The 8,364-nt window shown below is 44.2% G+C and overlaps 1 long non-coding RNA gene across 1 annotated transcript; it reads left to right on the top strand.

Annotated features, from left to right (window-relative positions):
- Positions 1-1,172: 1,172 nt before the first annotated feature.
- Positions 1,173-7,570, top strand: LOC148118871 (uncharacterized). The gene is made up of 3 exons (XR_015735735.1): positions 1,173-1,643; positions 6,904-7,183; positions 7,512-7,570. It is a non-coding gene; the product is annotated as an uncharacterized LOC148118871 (long non-coding RNA).
- The last annotated feature ends 794 nt before the right edge of the window (positions 7,571-8,364 follow it).

Below are 8,364 nucleotides of genomic sequence, written 5' to 3'. Positions count from 1 at the left end.
CTTGATGCAAAGAGATGATATTATCTTGGAATGGATATTTTTACCACACTAACCAAGTAAAAAATTAAAACCTTATGTGGAAAAAGTCTCTGATTTGATAATAAAAGGAAAATTGAGACTTCGTCAATTAGCAGGTATAGACCCAGCAGGAATTATAGCGCCTTTCACTGCTGATGAGATTTAAAAAAAAGTTGTGGGAAGACAATGAACCATGGCAAAGAGTTTGTGCTAATTTTTTTGGAGAAATCAATAACAATTACCCAAAAAGCAAGAGATTTAACTTTATAAAGAGAACTTTTTGGATCCTTCCTCAAATCGTCCATGATTCTCCAACAACCAGAGCCTGTACATTTTATACTGATGCTAACAAATCAGGGAAAGCAGGTTACAAATCAGAAGAATTGAGTAAAGTGGAACAAAGTCCTTATGATTATGTCCAGAAGGCAGAATTATATGCCATCCTTATGGTGCTTAGGGATTTTAAAGAACCTCCTAATATAATTACTGACTCACAATATGCAGAAAGACTTATCTTGCATATTGAAAGTGCTGAATTTATACCTGATGATACAGAGCTGACCTCATTGTTTATCCAGGTACAAGACATGATCAGGAACAGGCTCTGTCCTACGTATATAACACACATCTGATCCCATATGGTTCTGCCAGGTCCTCTAGCACAAGGTAATGCAGATATTGATCAATTATTGATTGGTAGTGTACTGCAGGCATCTGAATTTCATAAAAAACATCATGTCAATAGCAAAGGCTTGAAAAAAGAGTTTTCTATTACATGGCAACAAGCTAAGGAGATTGTAAAGAAATGCCCTACTCTCTCCTTTTATAACCAAACACCATTGCCTGCAGGGACTAATCCAAAGGGTATTAAAAGGAATGAAATTTGGCAGATGGATGTGTTCCACTTTCCAGAATTTGGCAAATTAAAATATGTACATCACACGATTGACATTCAGGCTTTCAGTGGGCAACTGCTTTAAGCTCAGAAAAAGCTGACTCAGTAATCACACATTTATTAGAAGTTATGGCCATTATGGGTATACCTGCACAAATAAAAACAGATAATGATCCAGCTTATGTCTCTAGGAAAATGAAACGTTTTTTTTTTTTGCTTATTATAATATTATGTGTAGGGAGCCGCCAGGATGTGGCCTTGGCCAGATAGTGCCAGCACTCCTACAGCCTGGAGGTATACATATCCTTTGATGTTGCCGCCTTAGGCCGGTGTGCTCGGAGCCTTATTTTGCATCTCAAGAGACTCGGTCTCCTGACCTGTCCCGTGGCCTTGGGTCCTAGTAGAATGGCATCAACCAATCAGCATTCGAGCCTCTCACCCTAGAAAAGCGGCTGTCTTTGGATTTCTCTCTCTCTCTCGTCATCCCTGTTCCCCATTCCCCCTTTCAAGCAAGGAGCTCTAATAAATTGTGATTGAGAAGGATTCTTGATTTTGTGATCGTCCTTTCCTGCTGGTCAGGAAGCGCGTCACATTTTGGTGCTGATAACCCGGGACGCCGGATTTGAACAAGCCAAGGAGGGAGCAGAATTCAGAACTCAACGCAAAGAGCTGTGACTGACGTCAGGAAATCCTCCAGATGTATGCTGATTGCTAAGGCTGGTCCAGAGTGGTAATGTTTGCATTCCTTCTTCTATGTTGCTTTGGGTTGCGCTGTGATTAACCAGGTGGTGAGTGCCTTTGTTGCTGCTGTGACTGCAGCTCTAGTCAAAAGTAAAAATAAGTCCGCAGTAGATCAAGCGGCATTTTTCTAAAAGGACTTCCTTGTAAGTAAAAAGGAGGTTTTTTTCTTTAGCCCAGGGGGTAAGTGCGCACCATGGGCAATTCTTATGGAGCCAGCTCGAACCCCAGGGAGATTTATCGCTCAATCCAGGCACTTTTGCGACAGCGTGATTTAAAGATCTCTTCTAGCACTGTTGCTAACATCGTAAAAGACATTGTTGATGTCTCACCTTGGTTTGCAGCTTCAGGTGACCTAACTTTACCATCTTGGAATAAGCTAGGCAGGGATTTGGAACAAGCAGAAGGAAATATTGGGAGAGGCACACTTCCTTTTTGGAGGATGGTGCGGGACTGCTTGAAGGAAGAACGTAATATAGAGATATTAAAACAGGGTCGCAAGGCATTACAGAAACATCAGGACAGCTTTTCAGAATCAGATCAGAAGGAGGAACAAGAGTGTAGGCCTAGAAAGAAAAAGGAAAAATTAAAAGATAAGGATCCGGAAATAAAAAAAGGAGAAAAGGGGAAGAGAAGCCCCATAGCTTTAGTAGTGAAAGAATTTGTAGATTTAGATTTATCAGAGGAGGAAGAACAACTAGAGGGAACGGCTGCTAAATCCGAGAAAGAGCAGCAAGGTAGCCGGAGGCGGGGCGATGTTGATGTGTTTACTACAAAGGGCAGAAGAGACGAGGCGCCAGTTCCTGCTGCCCTCCCCCCATCCGCCCCTCCACCCATGTACCAGCAGGTAGCTACAGAAGGTCACAGCTTCATAGGAAGGCAAACTTGGTCGCAACTGGCTGCTGCCTTTCCTGTTTTTGAGGAGCCACAGAATTACAATAGGTGGTATGAACCAATCCCATACAGACAGCTGAAGGATTTGGTTGAAGCTGCGAGAAATTATGGAGCAAATGCCAGTTATACAATCACATTATTGAGAAGGATTGTTACAACAGCGCTGACTCCTACAGACTGGCAGGAGATTGCAAGAGCAGCTCTTCCAGCAGGGCAGTTCCTGGATTTTAAATCTATAGTCCAGGACAAGGCTCAGACCCAAGAGCGCATTAACATACAAAGTGGCCACCCAGAGTGGACGGCTGATATGCTTCTTGGACAGGGGGCATTTGCTGGAAATCAGAATCATTATCCTTGGGAGGTTTATAGGCAGGTTAGTGAGATTCATTATAGAGCATGGAAATCACTCCCTAATAAAGGTGAAACAGCTGGTAACTTAACCAAGATTATTCAAGGTGCTGCAGAGCCATTCTCTGATTATGTGGCTAGGATGACAGAGGCAGCTGAAAGAATGTTTGGGAATTTAGATATTTCATTGCCTTTTGTACAGCAAATAATATTTGAGCAGAGCACCAAGGAATGTCAAAGAGCAATAGGTCCAGTAAAGGGAAAGGGATTAGAAGCCTGGATCAAAGCCTGCCGTGAAGTTGGGGGGCCTCTAACCAATGCAGGGCTGGCGGCTGCTGTGCTTGCTGCTGCCAGAGGTGTCAGAGGAGATAAGGGAAAGGCATGCTTTAAATGTGGACAGTTGGGGCATTTCAAAAAACAATGTCCCAATAGTCATAATGCCTCAGATTCTTCAGGGCTCTCAGCTGCAACATCGCAGAGGCAGCCAGACATTTGTCCCAGATGCAAGAAAGGGAAACCTTGGGCTAATGAGTGCAGATCAGTGAGGGATATAAATGGACAACTTATTCCTATGCCTATTCAGTCATTGTCAAAAAACGGATTGAGGGGCCCATGCACCCAGGGCCCAAAAATATTTGGGGCAATTCAGAACACGATGGCAGTCCCCGAGATGACTCCATCGTCCCAACAAGAAGGGCAGCCAAAGGCTCCGGAGGGCTGGACCTCTGTGCCACCTCCAAACTGCTATTAACTCAGGATATGGGAGTTCAGGTCATAGAAACTGACGTGTTTGGGCCATTAGAAAAAGATACTGTTGGCATAGTCTTGGGACATTCATCCTCAATTATGAAAGGCCTGATAGTCCATCCTGGAGTCATAGACCCTGCCTATGAAGGCTGCATTAAAATTCTTTGCCATTCTCCATACGGGGTAGTTTCCATCGCCCCAGGAGACAGAATAGCTCAACTCTTAGTTCTGCCTTCAGGGCGTAATAAGCTTCCAGCAGAGGGGCTTGTCTTAAAGGACAAAAGCCTTGCTCCCATGGGAGTAGATTTGGCTTGTTTATCCTTGGAGCTTGATCAGGGACCAATCTTAAATTTAGAAATAGAAGGAAAGATTTTTTCAGGCCTGGTGGATACTGGAGCAGATAAAAGTATCATCAGATCCCAAGCATGGCCAAAACGCTGGCCCTTACAACAGGCCTCCCAGTCCCTTCAAGGGCTGGGGTATGCACAAACACCGCATATAAGTGCTAAGGAGTTAGTCTGGAGAACAGAAGATCAGAGAGGGACTTTTCAGCCTTTTGTGGTTGATTTGCCCATCAACCTATGGGGCAGGGATGTGCAGTCTCAAATGAGATTGAGACTTACAAATGATTATTCTGATACCAGTAAGCAAATGATGACACGTCAGGGCTATGTTCCCAATAAGGGACTTGGTAAATGTCTCCAAGGTAGACAGAATCCTATTGAGACTGTCTCCAAGTTAGATAGAAAAGGCTTGGGTTTTTCATAGGGGCCACTGAAGCTGTAGCTTCCACACAAAAAACAATGCCCATCCCTTGGCTAGTAGATAAGCCGGTATGGGTCCCTCAGTGGCCCCTTTCCTTGGAAAAGCTGGAAGCTGCAAGGCAATTAGTACAAGAACAGTTAGAACTAGGACATTTAGAACATTCTGTATCGCGTTGGAATACGCCTATTTTTGTGATTAAAAAGGCTTCTGGAGGTTGGAGGTTACTGCATGACCTTAGGGCAGTCAATGCTCAGATGCAGGTCATGGGCCCAGCCCAGCAGGGTCTTCCATTGCTTTCAGCAATACCAAAGAATTGGCCTGTAATTTCCTTGGACATCAAGGACTGTTTCTTTTCAATTCCCCTGTGCCCTCAGGACCGGGAAAGGTTTGCATTTACTCTTCCATCTGTTAACAATGAGCAACCCAATGCTCGGTTTCAATGGAAAACTTTGCCTCAGGGAATGGCCAATAGCGCCCTCATATGTCAGTTATATGTAGATGCAGCATTGAGTCCTGTTAGGAGACAATTTCCTACGGTAAAAATTGTTCACTACATGGATGATTTATTATTATCTGCCCCACATCAGGAAACCCTGAAGGAAGTTTTCCAAAAGGTTACATCCCTTTTGGAGGAGCAAGGACTCCACATAGCCTCAAATAAAGTACAAACATCTTCCATGGTGAAATTTTTGGGGACTATAATCACCCCTGAAAGCATCAGGCCTCAGAAAGTGCTTATTCGCACCCATCACCTTAAAACTCTTAATGATTTCCAGCAGTTGCTGGGAGATATAAATTGGATTAGAGGATATCTAAATATACCTCGATCTGAGCTCTTGCCTTTGTTTTCCATCTTAGAAGGCAATCCTGATATCTGTTCACCTAGAGCCATGACCCCGGCTGCAATGCAGACCCTTAAGAGGGTAGAATCTGCTATTACTACAGCTCAATTACAGCGAGTGAATCCATCCTTACCAATTTTGCTATGCATTCTCAAAACAAAAAATTATCCCACTGGAGTGTTATGGCAAGATGGACCCCTCTGGTGGATGCATGGAAATTCCATAGGAGCAAGACCTGTTCAATATTATCCAGAATTGGTGGCTGGCCAAGCATTAATGGGAATAAAGCTTTGCTTAGCCCACTTTGCGAGAATGCCTGACAAGTTGATAATTCCCTATACGAGGGAACAGGTAGAAGTTTTGACAGCCACAGTAGATGGCTGGGCTATCCTGCTTTGTGCATTCCCTGATGTTATTGACAATCATGTGCCAAGGCACCCCTTAATAAATTTTGTGGAGAAAAATTTGGTGTATTTTCCCAGGATTACCTCACCCCACCCATTAGAAGGAGCCTTAACTATCTATACAGATGGCTCAAAGACCGGAAAAGGGGCTCTGGTGGCAGGAAATGCTAAACCTGTGGTCTTTCAATTTCGGCCTAATTCCCCCCAAGTCACTGAGTGCTTGGTGGTTTTGGAGGTGTTTCAGAGATTTCTTGAGCCATTTAATTTAATTTCAGATTCACAATATGTGGTCAATGCTGTGGCCTCTCTTGAGGTTGCAGCCTCAATTCGCAGCTCAAGTACAGTGTCTAATATTCTTTTACAAATACAAAAACATATTTTAAAAAGAGAAAATCCCTTTTATGTTGCTCATATTCGAGCCCATTCTCTCTTGCCAGGACCTATGGCAGCGGCCAATGCTCAAGCTGATGGTGCTACTCGAGCACTTGCCCTTGTGGCTACAGATTCACTCCAGCTAGCTAGAGATTTCCATCAGCTTTATCATGTTCCAGCGAATACACTTTGCTTAAAGTTTAAGATCTCTAGGGAAAATGCCAGGAGGATAGTAAAAGCCTGTCCCTCCTGCGTGACCATGTTACATCCCCCACATATTGGGGTAAATCCCAGGGGGTTAAAGCCAAACTCACTCTGGCAAATGGATGTGACTCACATCTCGGAGTTTGGCAGACAAAAGTATGTTCATGTGTCGGTGGACACATGCTCTGGAATAATTCATGCCACCCCACTGGCAGGGGAAAAGGTAACTCATGTAAAAATGCATTGCTTAGAGGCCTGGGCAGCTTGGGGAAAGCCAAGTCATTTAAAAACCGACAATGGCCCAGCATATGCCTCACAGGGCTTTAAAGCCTTTTGCAAGCAATTACAAGTTGAACATACCACTGGCCTACCATACAATCCTCAAAGCCAGGGTATCGTAGAAAGAGCAAATAGAAATTTAAAGGAAATTTTGCGAAAGCAAAAAGGGGGAATAGCTGTAGCAGCTTCCCCCAGAGAAAGGATTTCTCTTGCACTCTTTACACTTAATTTTTTAATTCAAAATATTGCTGGAAAAACAGCAGCAGACAGGCATGCCCTGTTTGAAAGCTCTACAGAACGAGATTTGGTCATGTGGAAGGATGTATTGATTAATAAATGGTGTGGACCGGATCAGGTAATTATCAGATCCAGGGGAGCAATTTGCATTTTCCCTCAGAATCGTGAAGATCCAATCTGGGTGCCAACGAGACTGACAAGAGAAATAAAGAAGAAAGATGATCCAGTGGATGCTGAGTGTCCTGCTGTGGAAGATTCGTGCGGAGACAGCAGAGATGACACCCTGGGCGGTGTCAAGAGCAACTGTTTCACGTTATCACCTTGAGCAGCACCCTGTGCAACCTCTTATCTCTTAACAATTTTCTGACTGACTCTATTCTGCCTTTCTCCCTCCTTGGGGATGGGTGGGAGCAGAGATATCCTTGGCATGCTGTGTCTAGGTGGAAGTGCTGTATGTCTTTGATTGGTGTGCTACCTGCTAGCCCAGGTGAGGAGGGACAAGGTCTTTGTGGCACAAGCCTTGGCAGTCTTGGAATGTGTATCCTCACCCCAGGTTTGGCTCTCAGCCTCAAAAGAGCTCACAGGCAATTAGCCATGCATAGCCTTTGCACCCTCTAGGGACCAGATAGTCCCACGGCACAGAGGAAGGTATGCATAGGCGGAGGGTGTGCAGACACAGCCCTAGCACTCCCAGGGAAGTAATTGTCCCATTGCACGGGAAGGGTGTGTCTTGCTTTTCTTTTCTTTAATCAGTCCACACATCATGAGGTGGGGACCAGATTGGAAAATAGTTTTGCCTTATTGCTCTAAAAGACAATAAAAGGAGGAGCTGTAGGGAGCCACCAGGATGTGGCCTTGGCCAGATAGTGCCAGCACTCCTACAGCCTGGAGGTATACATATCCTTTGATGTTGCCGCCTTAGGCCGGTGTGCTCAGAGCCTTATTTTGCATCTCAAGAGACTCGGTCTCCTGACCTGTCCCGTGGCCTTGGGTCCTAGTAGAATGGCATCAACCAATCAGCATTCGAGCCTCTCACCCTAGAAAAGCGGCTGTCTTTGGATTTCTCTCTCTCTCTCATCATCCCTGTTCCCCATTCCCCCTTTCAAGCAAGGAGCTCTAATAAATTGTGATTGAGAAGGATTCTTGATTTTGTGATCGTCCTTTCCTGCTGGTCAGGAAGCGCGTCACAATTATGCATGTTACAGGTATACCATACAATCCTACAGGTCAAGCAGTCATAGAAAGGTCAAATTGAACTATAAATGATATGTTAAATAAACAGAAAGGGGTGGAAATGCCCCCAGAACTAGATTACATAATGCCTTATTAACCTTGAATTTTCTTAACGCTAATGAGAAGGGAACAACAGAGGCAGAAAGACATTGGATAATGGAAAAGTCTGCTGAACTAAATCAACCAGTTTATATCAAGGATGTGCTGACCTCTCAATGGAAGTCAAGAGATGGGCTGCTTTGGGGAAGGGGTTTTATTCTTGTTTCCACAGGAGAAGAAAAATTGTGGATACCATCAAAATTAGTAAAGGTTAGATTTGAAGAGAAGAAACCCCTTGGAAAGAGAAATGACAGCATCTACAATGATGATGACCATACAGGTGGTAAGA

The sequence above is a fragment of the Myodes glareolus genome, chromosome 20 (genome assembly GCF_982192425.1).
Source record: "Myodes glareolus chromosome 20, mMyoGla1.1, whole genome shotgun sequence".
Lineage (NCBI taxonomy): Eukaryota > Metazoa > Chordata > Mammalia > Rodentia > Cricetidae > Myodes > Myodes glareolus.
Note: the sequence above shows the minus strand (reverse complement) of the source record. Positions and strands in the feature narration are given on the sequence as shown.